The sequence below is a fragment of the Mustela nigripes genome, chromosome 1 (genome assembly GCF_022355385.1).
Source record: "Mustela nigripes isolate SB6536 chromosome 1, MUSNIG.SB6536, whole genome shotgun sequence".
NCBI classification, from domain to species: Eukaryota; Metazoa; Chordata; class Mammalia; order Carnivora; family Mustelidae; genus Mustela; species Mustela nigripes.
In genome coordinates, this window is record NC_081557.1 from 4,543,263 (window position 1) to 4,554,847 (window position 11,585).

The window sequence follows — 11,585 nt, forward strand, 5'->3', positions numbered from 1 at the left end:
CCTACGGGCCTCATCTGGCCACATCTGTCCCTTTTTCACTCCGACTTCCTAATGCACTGTCCTTCCTCTTCCTCACCCTGCTCCAGCCACAGAGGTCCCCTTACTGGTCCTCAAACACACCAGACACACTCCTGCCCCAGGGCCTTTGCACTTGCTCTTCTCTCTGCTGGTACTTTTACCCCAGTTTTCCACCTGATTTTTACCCTTACCTCTTCGTCTCCTCATCCAGGCCTCCCCTGACTCTCTTTTGAAAATAGTAAACCGCACCCCCTCCCTCACCCAGCCTGGCAGATACTTCCTGCTCCTTTTTTTTGTTTGTTTTACTTTTCTCCTGGCTCTTACCAACATCTGACATACTGTTGACTCACTTTTCTGCCCTCCACTAGAATAGAATCTCTAGAGAACAGAGATTTTCATTTGTTTTGTTCTCTGTGTATCCCGAGTCTAGACCGGGAGACAGTTGGTGCTCAATAAATGTTTGTTGAATGACAAAATGAAGCAAAAAGCTCTGACTTATGTTCATAGAAGGAGCACTCTAGCTGCTGAGTGGGGACAGGACAGGAGAGAAGAGGCGATATGGGAGACCGGTCAGCATATGGGTCCCATGGCAGCAGCCAGGAGAGATGGTGGCTAGGGCGGACAGGGTTGGGGGGCAGGAGGCTCCCGAATGGCAAAAAGGAACTGGGTTGGACATGCTTTAGGAAAAGCTCATGAGACTGGCTAAAGGCGCTGGGGAAGAGCCCCAGGGCCTCTGCTAAGAGGACGCCTCCAACAGCAGCTGGTCCGAAGTTCGAATCAAGGTTCTAGGTCTGAGAAGGAACAGAGGGGAATAGAGTACCCAGTTATACGAATGATTAAAAGGAAAATGAACCAGAGTTAAAAGGACACACAGACAGACATTGAGATTCTTGGTTCTCAAAGAGGGAGATGGAAAGCTTGACTCTCCAAATGGGAGAATTCTGTCAACACAGAAGACGCCGTGCTGGGGAGGGGATGGTGGGGCTGGGGCTGCGGGCGCGCCGCTCGGTTTCCTGTGCTGACCCTGAGATGTGGAAGGTGAGGAGCCAGCAGAGGCCACCCCCAAGAAGGGAAGAACCGAGCCCCGGGTCTCAAAGCATCAGAGCAAGATCCTAGGTTGCCTGACTCCTATCAGAACTTCAGAAAAGTCATTTGCAGAGAACACAGGAGAATGAATCCCTATGTGATTCTGTAGGATTCCATCGTCACGAGGGCAGTAATTTTTAGACGCCTCGCTCACGTAAGAAGCAACCGGAGAACGTGCTAAGCTCCCACTTCCCCCGAAGACTGCCTGTCACAGCTCGCCACCCCGCCGACCTTCCCTCAGGCCTCCCGCGTGGAAGCGTCGGCTCTCAGTTCGTCCCTCAGATGCAAGTTCCGTCCCGGTGAGGTAACGGGCTTGGCACCTGTTGGATCTCATCGTTTCCGGGGACAGGGGCTCAACTGGGGTCCATGTAGAGCCCATCAGAGGATGATATCTCAGCCCCGGGACACTTGGGGGGAAGTGCCTTTTAGGTTTTCCTCCCAAGCTCTGACTCTAGGGAGATTTATTCTGGGCACGAGCGCCCTCCTGACTGGTGGGCCTGGCTACTGTGATCAGAGGCATGCCCTGGGGTCCCAGTGTTCCCGGGCTTTCCCGGCCACAGTCATCCTCCCGAGGGCCGCTCGCTAGAGTTGCGCGGCGGGCATGTCGCTGAGCCCGACAGCCTTTCCCCTGCACCGCTGACTCCCAGCCACCTGCGCGGGGGGCAGACGAGGGATGGTGGCCACTGCTGAGTGGGGGTGGGCAGTGGAAGGGTTAGGTGGCAGCGGGCATGATGGCACGGAAACAGCTGAACTTCACCTCTCTGAGGCTCTGTACCGCATTCGCACAATGGGATTGGTGCTGTCTGATCGACTTCTTATCTGCCGGTGCTGGCGTGAACCTTGAGTAAGAGGACACACGGAGAAAATGCTAGATTTAGGCTTAAAAACCCAGCCCAGATGTGGATTGTGATCAACATGGGCCTCAGACAGGGCAGGACAGTGGACGTGCTGGCAACCACTCAGTGTCACCTCCCCGCCTCGCCTGCTCCCTCGGATAGTTGTCACCAGCCCTGACCTTCTGCAGCCCCGAGCTCCAGCCCTCCTGATGGCTCGGCAGCCGTGTGAGCTGCGTCCTTGGGGACCGTGTTCTCGAACGAGGGGCACCGGGTTCTGGTTGTCCATCTCCTTTTCTTTTCACTGCAGATTAAGAAGCTGTCGTTCCGGTTTTGTTTTCCTTTTAAGGCACTTTAAAGATACCTGTAGTGGGTTGAATGGTGGCTCCCCCCTTCCCCCCAAAAAAAGACATATCCCACATCCTAATCCCAGGAGCCTGGGCACGTTCGCTTACGTGCACAAAAGGTCTTCGCAGGTATCGTTAAGGATCACAAAATGAGGAGATCATTCTGGATTATCTGGGTGGACCCTAAGCCCAGTGACAGTCATCCTTATGCCAGAAAGACAGAGGGTGACTTGAGATAGAAGAAGAGGAAAAAGAGAAGGAGCAGCCTGTGTGACCACAGAGGCACAGAGGCAGAGGTGGGAGGGATGCGGCCACGAGCCCAGGAGCACCTGGAGCCCCCAGAAGGCAGAAGAGGCAGAAACGATCCTCCCCCAGAGCCTCAGAAGGGAACGCAGCCTGCTAACACCTGCGTCTCAGACTTCTGGCCTCCAGGGTGCGAGACAATACATTTCTGCTGTTTTAAGACCTCCAGCCTATGGTTTGCTACAGCAGACACAGGCCAGTAGTACGGATCCTAATTTTCTCAAACCCATTTTACAGGGAAGGGAACTGAGGTCAGAAAGGTAAGGGTTTGTCCAGGGTACCGTCCCCGAACTGTCTTCAGACCATCAGGGTAAGGTCAAGGAGTTGCAACAGAGATGCCTGCAAAGCCTAAGCTGCTTGCTGTCCGCTCGCTTACAGACACATTTCCCACCCGTGCTCTGGGGAGTCATATGGTAATGCCTGTTCTGGAAAAATAAAGCCACGTTAAGAGGATCAAGGGATACCAAAGGCAACATCCGTTGGCAACATCTGTGGACTGGGAGAAGGGAGGGAGGGAGCCTTGCAGCCAGCGGGGAAGGCCAGTGCAAAGGCCCAGAGGGACAGTGAGGGGCCAGAGGAGCCAAGCAGGGAGAGCCAAGGTCAGAGAGGAGTGGGCCAGCTCTGCGGGGTCTTGGAGGCCTTCACCTCTCCGAGGGAGAGGGCTCCCCAGAGGGCCAGGAGCAGAGGGAGCATAGGGTCTGATTTCTGTGTTAGGTTACGGAATCTCTCCGCTACTGTGTGGGAAATAGGCAGCGGGGCAGGAGAGCAAGTGGAGGGGCCCCTGCAGGATCCGAGTTCAAGGTGGTGGGGACTAGGATGGCAGCAGCGGAGACAGTGAGAAGTCGTTGGATTCTGGGTCTCTCTGGGGGAGACCCAGAGAGGACATGCAGAGCAGTATCAGGGCTGAGAGCAGGAGTCAAGGATGTGGTGTGGCGTCTGGCCGTGAACTCTAGCTATTGACTTCCCGGAGGAGGAGTAGAAGGCGGGGGTCTGGGATTCAGGGAGGGGGCTGGGGTGGGCATAGCAACGCGGGAATCGTCGGTGTTAAGGCCAGGATCCTGGAGAAGCATCCAAGCCGAAAAGGGTCCAAGATGGCTCCTGGGGGCCTCCAAGCTCAGAGGTGTGGGGACCAGGACAGAGGGGCTCCCAGAAGCCAGGGGAGAAAGTGAGTGCAGGGCCGGGGCCAAGTCTGGTTGCTGCCCGGATGAGCAGCCTGGGGCTGGAGACTCGCACCCCGGACTCAGCAGCTGGGTGGTTGTCTGTGACCTTGAGGAGCCATTCGGAAACGCACAGCGGCTCACATGCACCTGGCTTTTCCCCAGCACCAGGCATGCAGCGCACAGTTAGTTGAACACAGAGGACTCCCCGGTGGGGGCAGAAAGCACCTGGGCCCAAGCACCTCTGTGGAAACTGAGGCAGCTGCCACACCTCTCTGGTCACTCTCAGGTGCAGTAAGGTCCTTGGGTCATTTCTGGTCCCCAAAACAGCTTTGGTTAGCAGCTGCAATCCAGTGGTGGCTTAAGGATCAAAACTAAAGTTTATTCAAAGTCATTTCTTCTCCCTTCCTCCAGCTGGACTGGGCTGGGGGCAGGGGAGCCCCAGCGTGAGAGGGCCAGCTGGCCTCTGCTCCCCTTCTCAAGGCTGGAGCAGGGGAGGGAGGGACATGGGGGAGGGCAGGGTGGGGGCGGGAGTGGGGGGAGGGGGAAGCGAGGGACCCGCAGGCTTCCCTGTGACCCAGCTGGGCACCCGTAGGTTTGGGGATTTCAAATGTCGATTCTTTCCCTCTTGGGGTCTTTGTGGACACCTTGGCTATTTCTCAGATGCTGTCTGACCCCTGGACACACGACTGCCCAGTTCCGTGGCTGACCAGGCAGGTATAGCTACCTTGACCTTTAATTCATCAGGCACAGAGCAAGACCATGGGGACCCGGGGCAAAAGCACAAAGCAGGTCCGGCACTGTGCCTACCACCTAAAGGTTGAAAATCCCTCTTGAACACATCGATGTTGGATTTTTTTTTTTTTTAAGATTATTTATTTATTTGACAGACAGAGATCACAAGTAGGCAGAGAGAGAGAGAGAGGAGGAAGCAGGCTCCCTGCTGAGCAGACAGCCCAATGTGGGGCTCGATCCCAAGACCCCGGGATCATGACTTGAGCCAAAGGCAGAGGCTTTAACCCACTGAGCCACCCAGGTGCCCTGATTTTATTTTTTTTTAAATAGAGGGATTTTCCTAAATAAAAAGAGACAAAAAAGATATCCCGGCTGGTATATCCTGCTTAAAAAAATAATTTTGATGATATTAAAAATTATGAGCATCTTTTAAAGATTTTATTTACGTAATTGAGAGACAGAGTAAGCAAGAGAGAGAGAGAGTGCATGAGCAGGGGGAGGGGCAGAGGGAGAAGCAGACTCCCCGCTGAGCGGGCAGCCCTATGTGAGCGGAACCAAGAGTGGGACGCATGACCAACGGAGGCACCCAGGCACCCCCTAAACATTTTTTTAGTTGTGACAAACTGTGTTTGTAGGAGAATTTTCCTAGGAGATCTCTTCCAAACTATTCAGTGGAGAAACACCCTATGTCCTCGGTATTTATATTTTCAGCAAATGTGGCAACAAAACCTTAGCAAATTTAGAATCTGGGTGGTGAGATTCTGGGTGGTCACTGAAAAAAGAAGTTATAAATGAGACTATGGAACACGGAATGTTCTGTCCCCCCGGACATCAGTTCTGTCCTTCCTAACATCAGGAAGCCAGTGCCGTGTAGAATAGCGTAGAATCGTCTGGATTCTCGGGAGTTCTGCGTTGGAATCTGGTAGCAAGAATCAGGTGAGCTCACCTGACCTCTGCCCCAGGTGACATCGGCAGGTGGGAGCGTGGGTCCGAGGGAGCCCAGCACACAGCCCGGACTCCGAGCTCTGTGTTGCTGGAGCAGGGATCCAGGGTCCGAGGGGGGGTGGGGGCACTCCTCCTGCCAGGCTAATCCCCTTCCTTTCTCAGACCACCTCTCCTTCCCCAGGAACTCAGCTCCCGCCAGGACCCCTCCTGACACTGCTGTCCCAGCTCTACCCGCTCAGCTTCAACCCAGAGCCCTGGCTCTCTGGGTCTAGTGGCTGTCCTTCTGTCGGTGTGATGGTCACTGGGTGAGGCCAACGAATGTGCTCAGACAGGGATGGGGGAGGGGCAAAGAGAAAGTAGATTCTGCAGAAGCTCCGCGTGGGGGAGGCCCCCATCAGCCATCACTGAGGGTGAACCGGGTGAACTTTGCCCTCACTGAGGGTCAGCTGGGACAGGCAGCCCTGGAGAGGCTGGGTGCCCCTGGTAGGAGACAGGGTGTGTGCTTGGAATGCTGACTCTCAGATCTGGGGCCAGGCGCAGCTGATTTCTGGGGTGCGGAGGGGAAGGGGGTCTATAGGTAGGCAGGCTGTAGGGGCAGGGACCCAGACAGGGGATCCCCCTGATGAGGGCTTTGCATCGCTGGAATACTGTGCATTGTCCCCTCGGGGCGCTCCAGGAACCCAGTCAGGGCCTCAGCCCCGTCCTTCCTGGAGGACACACTCCCTCCCAGTAGAATCCTGGGATGTGGACCCCTGGGAGCCGTGACAAGGGGAGTCATGGAAGGCACTCAGGGCAGGAGGCTTGGCCTGGACCAGGTGGAGGAGGGCGTGAGTCTCAGGCTGAGGGCACACCCAGGGGGTCTTGTGTGTCCCTACTAGTCCCAGAAAGTCCCCTCCGTCCCCTTGCTGAGGTCTCAGAACAGCAGCCCCTAGGCTCTGGTCGGAGTGGCCTCAGCAGGTCAGCAGGAGAGCCGGGCCTGGCACTGCTGGAGCGTCGGGGCGGCCAGGAGGTGGAACCCTCACGAAACTGGTGAGGGAGACCCTGGGCTTGACTGCTCCTCCCTGAGCCTTGGCCCTCAGCCCTTCTCGGGTGCAGGAGGTGACGCTGAGAGCCTGAGTTTGGGGATACCTGGCCATGGGGGACGTGCCTCCCGCCAGTGTCCTCTCCCAGGCCAGGATCACATGTCCCTCCTGTTTTCCTGTGATTCTCTGACCAAAGATCACAGCGGGCAGTGGACAAGGGCACCAAGCGCCTTTGATGGGCGGCCCCTGGCTTTCAGTCAACAAAACTCTGCAGACTTTGTATGGTCCTGTTTTGTCCCTGCGAGGAGGAAGCGGACCTCAAGCCTTCTCCATGATCTCCCTGTGCCAGAGGCTGCAGGGCGAGCTATCCAGGAGCCCCGCGGAGCAAGGAAGGTCTCACTTATTTATGCCCATTTTGCAGAGGGGGAGACTGAGGCCAGGGCCAAGGTGGGTGACTTGACTGAGGTTCCTCAGTGACCAAGGGATGGGGCTGCAGACTCCGTTATTTCTCCTCTCCACAAGGCTCTGCGTCCTTTCTGCAGAGAAGCAGCCGGGGCCAGGGAGGGCTGACCAAGGAATCCCGGGGCTCTGGGCGCTCCGGGTCCCCTGGCCTGCAGTCAGCCATGCGGCCAGGAGGGGGCAGCAGCCTCCTGCCCGGCCTGGCTCTTCCGGCCGCTGGGGGAACCAGCGGAACCGCTCTTGCGAAGGCGGATCCCCCCCCCACCCCCCCACCCCCACCCCCGCCGAAGAAACCACAGCACACCAGATGCTGTCATGATAAGAGGAAAGAACGCGGGCTCGCTGATCGGTGGACACTGATGGAATGCCTGCTTGGGCAGGCTGTTGAACCCTCCTCCCTGGGGTCCTCAGTTTTCTAGTCTGTGCTAATGGAGGTAATCGTATCGCTGGCTGGGCTGTGTTGGGGACTGAGATCACCAGGTAGCCAGACCTGGAAAAGTCTTGCCTGAAAGCCTAAGGTTCCCATTAGTTACTAAAGGGGTGTGGCAGAAAGAATGCTCCAGAAAAAAAAAGAGAGAGAGACAGAGAGAGAGCAGAGAAGGACAAAAAAACCACCACCACCACCAACACACATAAAATGCTACCTGTTGGCTGGGCTTCCAGCATGTGCTGGGAGGAGAGGTCCTGGGCACCTAGGCTGGATGGAGTCTCCTAACACCTGGGTAGGTGCCCTTCAGGACAGAGCCACTCCAAGTCTCCCTGGTCTGCCCATAACCTTCACAAGCAGGGCACCTTGTTCCTCAGCCCACGCTGGGGACCGACACATCTGGAGACCCATAACAGCCACTGAGCCTCCATATCACCACCCCCCCAGGTGGACTCTGGTATCTCCATCTTGTGATAAGACAACAGGCTCAGAGAGGCTGAGCACCCCGTCTGGAGCCCAGCCAGCCTTACCAAGGATCCCAGGAGAGGGGATTTATGGGGGTGGGGCAGTGCCTCCCAAGTCCCAAAACTTTCACTAAAGGCTGTTCAAGTGACCTCTGCAGGGCCAGGGAGGTTGATATCCTTCCAAATCCCCTCAACCAAGGTGAGCAGCTGCCATGGACACTTTGAGGGTTGTCCTTCCTCATGCCTGCCCTGGGCACGTTTGCCAGATGTCTGAGGAAAAACTCTAGGCAGCTCCACTGTTAGCCTGCCCTGCCCCCTCCCTGCTGGCTCAGGACCCTCAGCCAAGGGCAAGACAATGGGCAGGTGGGGGAGGGATGCAGTTGGGATTCCCCCCCAATCCCTTTGTAGCCCCAGTAGACTGAGGAACATACAAATGGCCTGGGGCAGCCCTGTGATCATTACAGTAAGGCTAGTGTCCATGAGGCTAAAAGTCAGAGAGAGAGGAGCCCAGCTTCGGAGGCAGGCCTATGGCTTCCATTAGGTTAATGGGATTTATTCTGTATTCTGCTTATAGAATTCATTCATGCTCACTGCAGATGGGAAGGGATAAAGAGGATAACAAAAATCCTACAGAATCTTCAGACAGAGCTCTCAGCACTGTTACCATTGTTCTTTATTTCCTTCCAGTCTTTTTGTTTCTAAGCATATATGTGGAGATGACTTTTTTTTTAAAGATTCTTATTAATGTATTTGAGAGAGAGAGAAAACATGGTGGGGGGGTCCAGAGGGAGAAGGAGACTCCCTGCTGAGCAAGGAGCCCAATGCAGGACTCCATCCTGGGATCCCAGGATCACGACCCGAGCCAAAGTCTGTCGCCCAACCAACCAAGCCATCCCGGTACCTCAGAGATGACTTTTTTTTTTTTAAGTTCATTTTTACATGATCTCTACACCCAACATGGGGTTCCAACTTAAGAGTCACAGGCTCATCCAACTGAGCCAGCCTGGTGCCCCTGCGATGACATTTTTACTGCAAAATTGTGGTCAGAAGCTTCTGTTTCTGGCAGAATGACAGGCTGTATCCAGAGGGCACCTCTTGATACAGAACATGTAAAAATACTGAAATGATATTAATTTTTGAAAACTTTTTTTAAGGCATGGTGGAGTTGGTAGGACAGTAGGGGACATCTTCCTGGCCAGATGTAAAAAGAAAACCATATTCATATTTTTGAGACAACGGGCAAGTTGAGCCCTGATTATAGCAGGAATGTAAACACTGATGATACTAGGGAATTATTATTCAAAATTTTTGGTATGTGAATACAGATGTTGCAGCTCTATTTTTTAAAGAGCTATCATTGTTTGGAGACTCGTACCCAATAATTCAGATGAAAGAACCTAGTGTCTAGAATTTGCTTCAAAACCATACGGAGAAGGGCGCCTGGGTGGCTCAGTGGGTTAAGCCTCTGCCTTCGGCTCAGGTCATGATCTCAGGGTCCTGGGATCAAGTCCCACATCAGGCTCTCTGCTCAGCAGGGAGCCTGCTTCTGCTTCTCTCTCTGCCTGCCTCTCTGCCTACTACTGATCTCTGCCTGTCAAATAAAGAAATAAAATCTTTTAAAAATAAATAAATAAATAAATAAATAAATAAATAAATCGGTCCCCATCGGTACTGCTCCACAGAGCCTGACAAAGCAAAGGAACTCAGGAGCAAATGCGTTTCAGACCAAACCCACAGTGGCTTTCCGCCAATGAAGCAAAGGAGTGCACGGAGCACGTCGGGGAAATGAGCAACCATGAGCAAGTGCCAGCAAGAAGAGCAAACTGTGGTCCAGAGCTGTGAGGGCTGCAGACCCTCAAGTTCCAGAGGAAGTTTGGTCGCGAACCATAAAAAAAAAAAATCCTCTTTGATTGTTTGAAAAAATAAAATAGGGGAGGGGTGCCTGGGTGGTCAGTCAGTTAAGCATCTGTCTCTTGATTTTGGCTCAGGTCATGATCTCAGGGTCGTGAGATCGAGCCTCACGTAGGGCTCTGTGCTGAGTGGGGAGCCTGCTTCAGATTTTCTCTCTCCCTCTGCCCCTCCCCCTGCTCACGGGCTCTTGTCTCTCAATAAATAAATAAAATCTTTAAAAAAAAGAAAACAGGGGGCGCCTGGGTGGTTCAGTGGGTTAAAGCCTCTGCCTTCGGCTCAGGTCATGATCCCAGGGTCCTGGGATCGAGCCCCGCATCAGGCTCTCTGCTTGGCAGGGAGCCTGCTTCCTCTTCCCTTTCTCTCTGCCTGCCTCTCTGCCTACTTGTGATCTCTATCTGTCAAATAAAATAAATAAAATCCTCGGGTGCCTGGGTGGCTCAGTGGGTTAAGCCGCTGCCTTCGGCTCAGGTCATGATCTCAGGGTCCTGGGATCGAGTCCCACATCAGGCTCTCTGCTCAGCAGGGAGCCTGCTTCCCTCTCTCTCTCTCTGCCTGCCTCTCCATCTACTTGTGATTTCTCTCTGTCAAATATAAATAAATAAAATCTTTAAAAAAATAAAAATAAAATAAAATAAATAAAATCCTTAAAAAAAAAAGAAATCAGGATATTGAAAGTATGACAAAGAAGCAAGAAACCATCATATTTTCAGAGAAATTACAGAAAAGGACTAAATAAGGACTAGGATTCTAGGATTTAATATTTAATATTTAATTAATATTAATATTTAATATTAAAAGGACTAGGATTCCAGAAATAAAAATGATTATTGCAGCTGGGAACCGAGGGGCCAGGTTAAGGATGTGACAGGAGTGGTGAGTGATGTGGAGACAGATGGGAGAGATTGCCTGGAGTGAAGTCAGAGAGACAAACAGGTAAAAAGGAAGTTAGCTCCATGTTTCTGGTGGGAACGTGCAATGGTGTGTTCTATGCTGTTTCTACCGGAAAACACTCTGGAAGATCCTCCAGAGGTTATACCCAGCACTACCACGTTCCCAGGCATCTACTCAAGAGAAACGAAGGGAAAAATCTACATGAAATCGTGCACATGAAATTTTGCAGCGGGGTTATTCCTGATAGCCCCAAAGTAGAAGCGACCCAAATGATTATGTATCAATATTGTATCTTTAAATCCAGAATGCCATTTATCGATACAAGGGGATATTATTTGGCAATAAGACAGGGAGGAATCTCGAAACTGTTATGCTGAAGGAAAGAAGGCAGGCACAAAAGACCACATGTTGCATGATTCCGTTTATTTGAAACAGCCGGGAGAGGCAAATCCGCAGACACAAAGCAGGTTAAAGGTTGCCAAGAGTGGGGGGATGGGAGGATGGAGAGCGGCTGCTGATGGCCGTGGGGTTTCTTCTCAGGGTGATGAAATGTTCTAGCGTCAGTTGAAGGGATGGTTGCACAACCCTGTGAACGTATGAAAAACTATCGTATTCTTTGCTTGAAATAGGTGACCTGTGTTGTATGTGAATTACAGCTCAACAAAGATTTTTGTAAACGAGAGGAAGGGACACAGGGCTGGGGGGCAGGTAAGAAGACCTCGCAGAGCACCAGCCTGAAGAAGGAAAAGCCACAGAGGGGCAGAGGCTCTACTCATTGGGCTAATGGTTCAGAGTTTGCAGAAGTTTAAAGGAGTGATCGCGGACCCGAAGTCCTCAGAGTCAGAAAACCCAGGGAATCCCAAGCAGGAATTTTATTTCTTTTATTTTATTTTTTCAGATTTTATTTACTTATTTGTCGGGGGTGGGGAGGAAGGGAGAGCACATGCAGGGGGAGAAGCAGGCAGAAGGAGAAGGAGGTTCCCCACT